This window comes from Bos mutus, chromosome 3 (assembly GCF_027580195.1).
Source record: "Bos mutus isolate GX-2022 chromosome 3, NWIPB_WYAK_1.1, whole genome shotgun sequence".
NCBI lineage: Eukaryota > Metazoa > Chordata > Mammalia > Artiodactyla > Bovidae > Bos > Bos mutus.
This window is the reverse complement of record NC_091619.1, coordinates 53,146,277-53,159,600: the sequence shown is the minus strand read 5'-3', so window position 1 is coordinate 53,159,600 and position 13,324 is coordinate 53,146,277. Positions and strand designations below refer to the sequence as shown.

At 37.5% G+C, this 13,324-nt stretch overlaps 1 pseudogene; it reads right to left on the bottom strand.

Annotated features, from left to right (window-relative positions):
* Nucleotides 1-1,763: 1,763 nt before the first annotated feature.
* The window catches only part of LOC102277929 (tigger transposable element-derived protein 1-like), an 80,959-nt pseudogene continuing 69,398 nt past the window's right edge, over nucleotides 1,764-13,324 (bottom strand).

Here is a 13,324-nt window from a genome sequence, read left to right as displayed (position 1 = left end):
CCCAGTTAATATAGTAGTATTATGCTAATGTCAATATCCTGGTTTTGTTGATTGTACTATGGTTATATAAGATTAACACATTAGAGGAAGTTGGGTAAAGTGTATACAAGAACTCTATGTAGTATTTTTATAAACTTATAAGTCCAAACAAAATCAGTTCAAAATAAAAAGTTAAAAACAACAAATACATGAAACATTTGCAAAGCAATCTGACTGCAAATGAGTAGGAATGCAGCCAAACCCCAATAGTTAAAATAAACAGAAGGGAGTAAAGCAAGTTGTAAAACAAAAGGAATCAAATGGCCAGCATTAAACAAAGAGAAACAAGATTCTAACTTCATAGATAAAGAAATGCAAGTTAAAATATCTTTGCTTTTTCAAACTGACACATTGGTTTTACATATAAAATTCAGTGTTTTATTGCATACAATTCAGTGTGTGAAGATACGGGGAGAAAGGCATTCATAACCACTACAGGTGGGAATGTAAATTGGTATAAACTTCTTTGAGAAAAATTTTTTCAATTTAAATGTCCATATCCTTAGGGCCAGCATTTCCATTCTCTAAAAAGTTATTTTGAAGAAATAAATGTCAGGAATACAAAAGACATTTATGGCATGAAAAATTTTAAACAACCTAAATGTTCATCAATAGGGAAAACAAATTATTATGATGTATTCATGAAATATTATGCAATAATTTAAAAATATAATCTAGAGTTATATTAGTTGACATAAATAGATATACATGAATTATTATTATGCAAAATATGGATAGAAAAGAACATGTATGGTAATTATCAATTATATAGTATACCTGTTTATACTATATATACATAAATATATTTGATTTTCTTTTTTTATATTTTGATTTTCTATTTCTTCTACAACTAACATATATGACCTTTGCAATAAAACTTTTTAAATTCATGCCCCACTCAAACTTTATTTACTTTTCAAGGATCTCTGTGTGAGGAGGGTCACTAACTCCATTCAGCTAACAGATGGAAAACCAACCATGGGATAGGCCTGCACTTTTAGGACATGTCACTTGGTGGTACACTGTTTCTCTAGCAGATATTCAAGACATTTTAATTTGTTTGCCATACACACTTTGTGCTATGATCCAAAGATAAAAATCCAGTCCCATATAGCCATACCCCAGAGATACTGTGAGTTTGGTTCCAAACCACTGCAATAAGCGAGTCTTGAGAATTTTTTTATTTCCCAGTGAACAAAAAAATGTACGGGGGCTTCCCAGGTGGTCCAGTGGTTTAAGACTTCACACTGCCAAGGCAGGGGGCATGGGTTCAATCCCTAGTTGGGGAACGAAGATTCCACATGCTATATGGCACAACAAAAAAATTTTTTTTTGATTCTTGAAAAGTTATGTTTATACTGTAGTAGTCCATTAAGTGTGCAAAAACACTATGTCTACAAAAAAAAAAAAAAGACTCTAAGTGAAAATTACTTTATTCCTAAAATTGCTAACCATCATTTGAACCTTCAGTGAGTCATAATCTTTTTGCTGATGGAGAGTCCTGCTTGGAAGTTGATGGCTATTGATTGATCAGGGTGGTGGTTGCTGAAGGATGGGGTGGCTGTGACAATTTCTTAAAATGAGGTTTGCTGCACTGGTTGACTTTTCCTTTCATGAACGATTCTTCTGTAGTATGCAGTGCTGTTGGATGGCATGTTACCCACAGTAGAACTTCTTTCAAAACTGGAGTTAATCCTCTCAAATCCTGTTGCTGCTGTATCAACTTAGTTTATGCAATATTCTAAATCCTTTGCTGTCACTTCAACAACCTTCACAGCATCTTCATCAGAATCAGATTCCATCTCAAGAAACCACGTTCTTTGCTCATCCATAGGAAGCAACTCCTCACCCATTTGAATAGTATCATGAGATTGCAGTAATTCAGTCACATCTTTAGGTTCCACTTCTAGTTCCCTTGAAATTCCTCCTTGATCCATGTGTTGCAGAATGGACGTTGTGTTAGCAGGCATGAAAACTACCTTAATCCTATTGCACATCTTCATCAGAGATCGTGAGAAATCAAGTGCATTGTCAATGAGCAGTAATACTTTGAAAGGAATGTTTTTGCTGAAAAGTAGATCTCAACAGTGGGCTTAAAATATTCAAAAACCACATTGTAAACAGATGTCCTGGCATCCAGGCTTTGCTGCTTGCATTTGTAGAGCACAGGCAGAACAGAGTTAGCATAATTCTTAAGGACGCTAGGATTTTCAAAATGATAATTGAGCATTGGCTTCAACTTCAAGTCATCACCTGTGTTAGCCCCTATCAAGAGAGTCAGGCCATCCTTTGAGAGCTTGAATTCAAGCATTGACTTCTCCTCTCTAGTTATGAAAGTCCTCTATGCCATTTCCTTCCAGTAAAAGGTTATTAGATGAAATAGAAACTAGACAAAGTTAAAAATCTGCTATTCGGTGCAGCCACTTTCATTAATGATCTTAGCTAAATCTTTTGGATAACTTGCTGTAGCTTCTTTGTCAGTACCTGCTGCTTCACCTTGCACTTTTATGTTTCAGAGATGGTTTCTTTATTTAAACCTCATGAACCAACCTCTGCTAACTTCAGCCTTCCCTTCTGCATCTTCCTCACCTTTTTCAGCCTTCATAGAACTAAAGACAGTGAGGGCCTTACTCTGGATTAGGCTTTGGCTTAAAGGAAAGTTTTGACTGGTTTGATCTTCTATTCAGACCATTAAAACTGTCACCATATCTGCAATAAGGCTATTTCACTTTCTTATCATTCGTGTGGTCACTGGAGAAGCACTTTTAATTTCCTTCAAGAATTTGTCCTTTGTATTCACAACTTGGCTAACTGTTTGACACAAAAGCCTAGTTTTCAACTTGTCTCAGTGTTTGATATTCCTTCCTCAGTAAGCGTAGTCATTTCTTGGTTTTGATTTAAAGTTAGAAAAATGTAACTTTCTTTCACTGGAACACTTATAGGCTATTATCGGGTTATTAATTGGCTTAATTTCAATACTGTTGTCTCAAAGAATAGCAAGACCAGAGAAGAGGAAGAGAGGTGGAAGAATGGCCAGTCAAAACACACAACATTTATGTTAAGTTTGCCATCTCATATGGGCACAGTCTGTGGTGCCCCCAAAACAATTACAATATTAACTTCAGAAATTTCTAATCGCAGATCACCATAACAAACATTTGTTGCTGTTCAGTAACTAAGTCATGTCTGACTCTTCATGACCCCTTGCACTGCAGCATGCCAGGCTTCTCTGTCCTCCACTATCTCCCAGAGTTTGCTCAAATTCATATCCATTTAGTTATAGAGGTCATCTAACCATCTCATCCTCTTCTGTCCCCTTCTCCTCCTGCCCTCAACCTTCCCCAGCATCAAGGTCTTTGCCAGTGAATCAGCTCTTCACATCAGGTGGCCAAACTATTGGAGCTTCTGCAACAGTCTTTCCAGTGAATATTCAAGGTTAATTTCCTTTAGGATTGATTGGTATGATCTCCTTGCAGTCCAGGGACTCTTAGGAGTCTTCTCCAGTACAATTCGAAAGCATCAATTCTTTGGCGGTCAGCCTTCTTTATGGTCCAACTCTCATATCTGCACATGACTACTGGAAAAATTATAGCTTTGACTATATGGAATTTGGTCAGCAAAGTGATGTCTCTGCTTTTTAATAATATGTTTAATAACAAACATAATAATAATGAAAATTTTGAAATATTCCAAGAATTTCCAACATGTGACACATAGACACAAAGTGAGCAAATGCTGTTGGAAAAATGGTGCCAATAGATTTGCTTGATGCAGAGTTGCTACAAAACTTCAATTTGTAAACAATGCAATACCTGAAAAGCACAATAAAACAAGTTATGCCCTTTTTCATTTATCTAAAAATGATTTTACCTTCTCTCAAATCACTGTTAATTTAATAGTCAGTTGCTCCATTGCCTTATGGTAGGCATTCAAGAAGAACTCATTATTGGGCAAAAAAGACATAATTAAAAACAGAAACAACAGATGCATTAAAAATTGAACAGTTTCTTCATATCATTTTGCTGTCTTTGTAAACGAAGTTGAACTGGTTTCATGGGGGCCTTTAATATGATATTCTGCATTGTGGATCTACATTAGAAGAAAAGATCAGCATTTCTCAAATGTATTTCAATTCCCTTCTTTGGTATAAAGTATCTCTGAAGGAATGACATTCCAAGGAATACAACTTGGGAAACCCGCCCTCAACACTTGTCCATCTTGTTTAATGAAATCACCCTAGCATCAGTCCAGCTGAAGTTTCCATCGTCCTCACTTCTTGTTGTGGACTTCATCTTGACTCCACTCATATTCCCCGCCGCTATCATATCCCATCTTTTCATTTGCTATAAGTTGCCCACAAGGTGCTGAAGTCTGTCAAATACAAATCCTCTGTACTTAAAGCACTTCTTGTTTGTCTCTCCTACTAGACTATGAGCTCATTGAAAATAGTAAATATGTATAGCTCACCTCAGTACCCCCCAATAACTAGCATGGTGTCTGTAACATTGTAAGTCTTGTTATATCTATTTATAATTATATAGACATTATCTATATCTATATATAATGTATCTATTTGAAGAATAGATACATTAAATAAGTAAATGAGTGAATAGGGTAATATGTTTGTCAATAAAGACTAGAAGGAGCAGCTCAGTTCTAATAATACAAAAACATAAAACTTGCATTAAATATGCTAACATTAAAATGGCTTCCTCATTCATTCATTCAATCAAAAAACGTTAAATACATTGCAGACATTGTGCTAAGTATACAAAAGCCAATAAAAAATAATTCAGCCTTCAAGATGTACAAAGTGTAGTAGATAAAAATTTATTTAATGCTTCAAATATTTTCATGTCTGATATTCACAATAATCTAACAATACATATTTTTCATATCTACATTTTAAATCTTTTAAAAGTCATTTGTAGCTACAAAAGAACCTTATACAATTGTGTAAGATATAAAGTAGAATGACTAAACAAGCTTCTGTGTAGGCACCACCCAATTTAAAAAGCAAAAACATTCAGATCCTCCATCTCCCCTTTTTATTTCCCCCAAGAGAAAATGCAAACTTGAATTTTTTCTTTACCTTTTTTTTCCACTTTATATTTAACTATATTGGTTTTATTAAGCAATATACTACATACTTTTCCATGTTTGGACTACATGTGGAAACATACTGGAAACTTGCTGTTTCTACCCAACATTGCAGTTTTGTCTTGTTCATGTAAGTCTTAATCCACATGGATTTCATTTTTCTATATGTGGTATGAGATAGATCTCCAAAGTCATTTTTTCACTTTCAGATTACCAGTTGTCCCAACAGCATTTACTGAAAAGTTTATCTTTTCCTAACCAATGTGCAGTGTCAATGTCATCTCAGTCATAGGTCAAATTTCCATTTTTGGTATAGGTCTGCATCTGAGCTCTCTTTTCTATTTTGTTGGTCAATGTGTATACCCCTGCACCTAATCCCAGACCAAATGAAGAAACAGAGATGCATAGTAAATTGTTAATTTCTCATTAAAAAAAAAACTAAACAGTTCTTTCACTTTGTACTTCTTCTTTAGGAATGTCTCTTTTATTCTTAATCATTTGCTCTTGCATATACATTTAAAACTCATTTTGCCGTATCTCCTTTCACATGTAACTGACTTGTACCTCAAAATGGTTCACAACGAATTATGGTGAAGCCAAATATTGAACCCATTCCAGGGTTTCTTCCATCTAATACCAAGCATTACAGAGGAAATCTATTCTCACATCTTCCAATAAAAGACAAACTTATAAAGCTACTTCAGAATGTATCATGAAACAAATTTATCAGGAGATTCTTCAAAATGTAAAATGTTCTTTAAAACAAAGGGTTCCCTACGCCCATACTAAGGTTTTTCAACATATAGTTATGACGAGACTGCTAGTACTGATTCATCATTCATTCTCCCATTGTTTCTCACTGACAAAACCTTCATTTTGTTGGGAGATGAGGGCAAAGTGCCCAGCTAATAAAAACTAAATTCCCCAGCCTCCATTGTAGACAGACATACACACGAACAGAGGTATCCATGTGTCAGAGTTCTGGCCTAGGAGATATAAGTAGGTGTGTGAGGCAGGAAAAATGAAAATACCTAGGGGAGGTGGGGACAGACTCAGCTGGCATGCCCATTCTACACTCTGTGTCCTTTGCTCTCTCACCTTTCTGCATCTTCAAGTGCAGACACGATGGCAGGTGCTACAGCAGCCACTTGCATTTGATCACAAAGGAAAAGCTAGCAAGTCCTTAGAGAACTGACATCCTGCAGTTTCTTACCATGCCTGCCTTCCTGCATATTTTTTGTATCAAGAAATAAAATTAAAATTTTGTCTAACTCAAGCCACTATTATTGATATTTGGGTGTTTTACTACACACAGCCAAATTTAAGCCATACTTGATAAAAGAAATAATTGAATTGCACATTTGTAAAGTTATACCTGCTTACAGTTATCTCTCCCATAGCATATAGCACAGAACTTTAGGGCTTCAAGCAGCCATTAAGTTAAAGCTCTTTGCCAGAGCATAAAAGAGGCTCCAGCTATAGGTATGCCTACCACTCAAGTTGATGGTCAGAGTTAGCCACCTATAAAGCCTTCCTTGGACACGACTGAGCTACTAAACTGAACTGAACTGAACTGAAAGCCTTCCTCAGCGATCAATGCAAGAAATAGAGGAAAACAACAGAATGGGAAAGACTAGAGATCTCTTCAAGAAAATTAGACATACCAAAGGAACATTTCATGCAAAGGTGGGCTCGATAGAGGTCAGAAATGGTATGGACCTAACAGAAGCAGAAGATATTAAGAAGAGGTGGCAAGAATACACAGAAGAACTGTACAAAAAAAATATTCATGACCCAGATAATTACGATGGTGTGATCACTCACCTAGAGCCAGAGATCCTGGAATGTGAAGTCAAGTGGGCTTTAGAAAGCATCACTATGAACAAAGCTAGTGGAGGTGATGGAATTCCAGTTGAGCTATTTCAAATCCTGAAAGATGATGCTGTGAAAGTGCTGCACTCAATATGCCAGCAAATTTGGAAAACTCAGCAGTGGCCACAGGACTGGAAAAGGTCAGTTTTCATTCCAATCCCAAAGAAAGGCAATGCCAAAGAATGCTCAAACTACCACACAATTGCACTCATCTCACACGCTAGTAAAGTAATGCTTAAAATTCTCCAAGCCAGGCTTCAGCAATACGTGAACCTGCTCAAACTACCACACAATTGCACTCATCTCACACGCTAGTAAAGTAATGCTTAAAATTCTCCAAGCCAGGCTTCAGCAATACGTGAACCGTGAACTTCCAGATGTTTTTAGAAGCTGGTTTTAGAAAAGGCAGAGGAACCAGAGATCAAATTGCCAACATCCACTGGATCATCAAAAAAGCAAGAGAGTTCCGGAAAAACATCTATTTCTGCTTTATTGACTATGCCAAAGCCTTTGACTGTGTGGATCACAATAAACTGTGGAAAATTCTGAAAGAGATGGGAATACCAGACCACCTGACCTGTCTCTTGAGAAACCTGTATGCAGGTCAGTAAGCAACAGTTAGAACGGGACATGGAACAACAGGCTGGTTCCAAATAGGAAAAGGAGTACGTCAAGGCTGCATTTTGTCACCCTGCTCATTTAACTTATATGCAGAGTACATCATGAGAAACGCTGGGCTGGAAGAAGCACAAGCTGGAATCAAGATTGCTGGGAGAAATACCAGTAACCTCAGATATGCAGATGACACAACCCTTATGGCAGAAAGTGAAGAGGAACTAAAGAGCCTCTTGATGAAAGTGAAAAAGGAGAGTGAAGAAGTGGGCTTAAAGTCCAACATTCAGAAAACGAAGATCATGGCATCTGGTCCCATCATTTCATGGCAAATAGATGGGGAATAGTGGCAAATAGTGGAAACAGTGGCAGACTTTATTTTTCTGGGCTCCAAAATCACTGCAGATGGTGATTGCAGCCATGAAATTAAAAGATGCTTACTCCTTGGAAGGAAAGTTATGACCAACCTAGATAGCATATTTAAAAGCAGAGACATTACTTTGCCAACAAAGGTCCGTCTAGTCAAGGCTATGGTTTTTCCAGTGGTCATGTATGGATGTGAGAGTTGGACTTGAAGAAAGCTGAGCACTGAATAATTGATACTTTTGAACTACGGTGTTGGAGAAGACTCTTGAGAGTCCCTTGGACTGCAAGGAGATCCAACCAGTCCATTCTAAAGGAGATCAGTCCTGGGTGTTCACTGGAAGGACTGATGCTAATGGTGAAACTCCAATACTTTAGCCACCTCATGTGAAGAGTTGACTCATTGGAAAAGACCCTGATGCTGGGAGGGATTGGGGGCAGGAGGAGAAGCGGACGACAAAGGATGAGATGGCTGGATGGCATCACCGACTCAATGGACACAAGTTTGAGTAATCTCCAGGAATTGGTGATGGACAGGGAGGCCTAGTGTGTGGCGATTCATGGGGTCGCAAAGAGTTGGACATGACTGAGCGACTGAACTGAACTTAGCTGGATGCCCCATATAAACTTTGATTGTTACTTCCCTCCAATTTCCCTCATTCTGGGGTTTGACATAAATCATGCTATTTTAATAAGCAGATATCAACACTTCAAATACTTTTCAAAAGAGTCATAAGCCCTTGAAAATGAAAGTGAAAGTCACTCAGTCATGTCTGACTCTTTGCAACCCCATGTACTATACAGTCCATGGAATTCTCCAGACCACAATAACTGGAGTGAACAGCCTTTCCCTTCTCCAGGGGATCTCCCTAACCCAGGGATCAAACCCAGGTCTCCCACATTGCAGCAGATTCTTTACCAGCTGAGCCACAAAGGAAGCATAAGCCCTTAAATGCAGGCAGAATTGTTGCAGGAAGGGGGACCCCTTCCAGGGCCTGAAACTGGGCTCTTGTCTAACACTCAGAAATGAATTGTCTGAGGAGAAACATGTGCTGACAAAGCGAGAGATTTTATTGGGAAAGGGCACCCGGGTGGAGAGCAGTAGGGTAAGGGAACCCAGGAGAACAGCTCTGCCACAGTCTCGGGTTTTATGATGATGGGATTAATTTCTGGGTTGTCTTTGGCCAATCATTCTAATTTGGAGTCTTCCCTGGTGGCGCATGCATTGCCCAGCCAAGATGGGTGCTAGCAAGAGGGATTGTGGGAAGTGGACATACACGCGGTGTCTCCTTTTGACCTTTCCCAAACTCTTCTGGTTGGTGGTGGCTTATTAGTTCTGTATTCCTTACCAGGGTCTCCTGTCATAAAACAACTCATGTGAATGGTTACTATAGGGCTGGCCAGGGTGGGCGGTTTCAGTCAGTGTGCTTCCCCTAACAACTCCCCCCTGAGAGACTTCATACTCAAGATACTTCTTGGGAATTGGGGCAGAGGTCTCTTTCTTCTGTAACTTCTTCCTGCTGTGCATGGGTGTAGGCCTGCCTAGTAGAGCAGAAGTCTCTCTCTACCTGATCAAGGTATTTTTTGCCTGAAACCAGCATTCACCCTTGTAATAACAGCAATTTAGTTTGAAACTGTTGGCCTCTCTCAGAGATGAAATAGACAGGGGCCAAACAGGAGACCTAACAGGATGGTCATTTCTGGTCCCTGGAAACAGAAGGCAACATTTGGGGTGAGGGTGGCAGGGTTTGTGACTCTTTTTGATTGGTTGGTGGTGAGGCAACAGAGCTGTGCTTCAGAAATATTGAGTTCTGTCTGAAGTTACCATCCTCCACCTGGGTGGGGGCTCAAAGACGTTGTTATGCATATTTCTTTGAGTAGGAACCGGGACCCTGTCTGGAGGCTGTACCAACCTTTGATTGTTTCTCCTGTTTCTGTATCCCCTCCCTTCCCTGATTAGCAATTGTTTGAATCCGCCCTTTGGAATTCAGGGAAGGTCAAGGATGCTGAATGAAGCCTATATCCTACAGACAAGAAATGGAGAACACAGAGCAGATCTCTACTCCAGAGCCCAACAGAGTCCTGCTCAGTTTTAATTTAGGGAACTGGGCAACTATGACTGTGATAACTCCCTGTCAAAATGGAGCATAGGACTGCCTCAGCTTGGAGAATAGACACTGAATTGGAAGTATTTCTGAGTTCCAAGTTCTAGATCTGAGTCTTGTATGATTAAAATCTCAGTCCCTTGGTCTGCCATTTTTGTGTAACAGATCCAGTTAGAAGTAGTTGGAGGAGTGATAACTGGAATTTAGTAGACAAAATAAATCTCATTTTTTTTTAGAAGAATAAGCCTGAAACCCAGTCTGGACCTGGCACTTCAGGAGACTTGTAGCCAGGTAGCCAGTTGCCTAGTTTTATGAAAAGTAAGGTTGCAGTTACTAGCTTCCAGAAGACATTGTTTGGAGAATGGTGGCATCCAAGCCTGACACGACTCAGAAAACTCAAGTGTTTAGCAATACAAGGTCTAATCTGAAAGTACACCCATAGCATCACCCAGTTATTTCCCAGGATGTCTGAACCATAGCTACTCTATTTTGACTTTTAATTGTAAAGTTTTCCTTAATAGCCAAAGCAGATTTCACTGTTAATGACATCAGTGTTTCTCTAGGTATGAGAAGATGCAAGAATTGGGACTTATAAAATCTTCTCCTGAAAAGATCTAACTATCTGAAGGACTGTTCTGCCAGTTTTTTTCCCAGAGCACAGAGTGCCTCGTTCCTGATTTTCACCCTGAACTCCTTTCAGGGAAGTTGAAGGTCAGCAGTTGCAGTGGTCATGATTTAATCTTTGTAGATGTAGATGGCAAGTGTCAGTCTTCAGTTGGCAGAGTCTCTTTTGGCTCATAAACTTGACCATGATTTTGAGGGAGGCATTTCATGACCATTTTATCCCATGGTGCTGAGAATGTCCATTCTCAGGTTTGGCAAAAATTTTGTTGACAGGCCACTCAATGTGCTTGCTGTTACTGGACTAGGCCATAAAACAGTATCCAAAATTCTCTGGACCACTGGTCTTACTAGCCTTTTGGTCCAGGAAAACATTCCCTCTTGTTGCTTCTTCCAATATCTAGAGTTACACTGTTACCATCATCGATCTCATGTGGAACTATATATTATCCTATCAAAGGCCTCAGTCACACATTTGGCAGTGTAAGAAACAGCAATTCTGTAAAACAGGTGAAATACAAATAACATAGCAGCAGTATTAGTAAAGTCACAAGTAAGACTTAAGAGCTTCCATTAGATGTAGCCTAGTATATCCCAGGTCATCTGACTTAGTCTACTCTGTACGAATCTTTATCTTCCAGGGAAATTATATATTGGCACTGTCTATAAGGCACATAGCCCAGTGTTCTAGTGTTACTAGACTGAGATTTAACATTTTTTGAAATATCCTTTTTTTCCCCTAAAGTTACTCTCATTTTTATCAAATATAACCAAATTAAGGCTAGTTGGTTTGCAAAATAAGTCTGTTCTCACTAATTTTGGTCTGATGATTTATATAACCATAATTGATCATAGACTTTTTATTTTGCTGAAACATTTATAGAATCTCAGACTGAACTTTTAAAATAAAACAGGACTGGGAAACACACCAAAGGCTTATCACAGATTTTGCCTAACAAATCTAGGTGAATTCTTCCCTTTTTAAGGTCTCAAAAATTCCTTGAGATTTTTGTACCTGTTAGTGAGATAATCTTCCTAGCTCATTTGATAAACTTACTGGAAACCTAAGAGTTTCAAATTTCTGGAGGAGTCAGATAGAGAGAAATATAATTGTTTTGTTTATAACATATAATTTTACCAAAGCATTGTCATAATTAGTTTGAGAGGAAGGTTTTCTCTACTCCCGGAAAACATAAGATTCAAATCCATAATTTTTCAGATAGAAACCATAAAAGTTATAAGCATATTCGCTGGTTCATTCAGTCCTTTTGGTAACTTTTGTGAAGTCATCAGGTTTTCCATTAGAATACCAGGACAGATCAGAATGTTAAGAACTCCATATAATTTCTAGGATATCTGTATTAGTAATTTTACCATACATTATAACATGAGCAGATGTATTACTCATTTGATAATTTTTTATGTAATTTAATGAACCAAATAAACACAGTTTAATATCTCTCTTTGGGATGTTTCAGGGGCCCTCTGAAGCACCCCGAAATTAGCTAGAGGTCAAAAGAACTTCAAAAGAATTCTATTTAGGAAGTTTTATCGAAAAGATCAATTAAAAGGATTTAGAACATTCGGTCAGATTTAGTCCGTGTTGATGGGTGTATCATTTTGCTTGTTGATATGTCACAATAGGCTTAAATACCAAGGCTCAAGGTCTAGTGAAAGTCAGCTCCACCATCTCGGACCCAGTTGACTCTAACCAGTTTTCTTATGGCTGTGTCATTTCTAATAAAATCCATTTATCTAACTAACTGTAATCCAATTTTAGAAAACCCTGATCATGCATAACTCTTTTTAGTATTTTTTCATACCTTTTTCTTTTTTTTTTTTTTTTAACTGAAAACACACTTCTTACTTTCCTTTGGCAACCAAGAACTAACTTTTATATTAGCATTTTATAGATTGGTGAGCATAATTACCAGTGATAATTTCTAAAACCCTGCTTTCTTAGAACATTTTAGGATGGCACCAAACATTATTCATTTATAGTCCCAAATGTCTTTAGTTTCTTTGTAAAAGGAAATTAGTATTTAGTAGTAAATGTTTCAAAATCTTATTTTATTTGGAAATGACCTAACTGTTCAATAGACTTCCAACACTTAGCACACTTGGCACAACCCTTAGAAATTTAAGTTATGCCAAGCTGGAGAGACAATTTTAGACAGATATTTCTAAAGAATAATCATTCTTAATAGAGTTTACATAAAAGCTCATATCTCATTTACATTTTTTTTAGAAGTTTCTTCACTTGAGGTAATTTCCTTGTTGACAAACTTGTAATAGAAATAATATTTAACTTATATTAAACCTAGGTACAATGAAAATATTCTACTTAATGTTAATTACTCTAAGACATGTCTATATTAGATAGGTCAACAAACAAACATTAATATCAGGTATTTAATACTGAATATTTCCCAGTTCACATGAACCTGGAATTTATTGTTTAATTTAGAATTATTTGATTTGTAAGTGCTTACCTTTTTTTAAGCCAATTAAATAGAGTTCATTTACAAATTAACCTCAAAAATATTACTCAGAGACAAAGACATACCAAGACATATTTAGACAGACACAGTGCAAGATCTAGCTTAATTTTC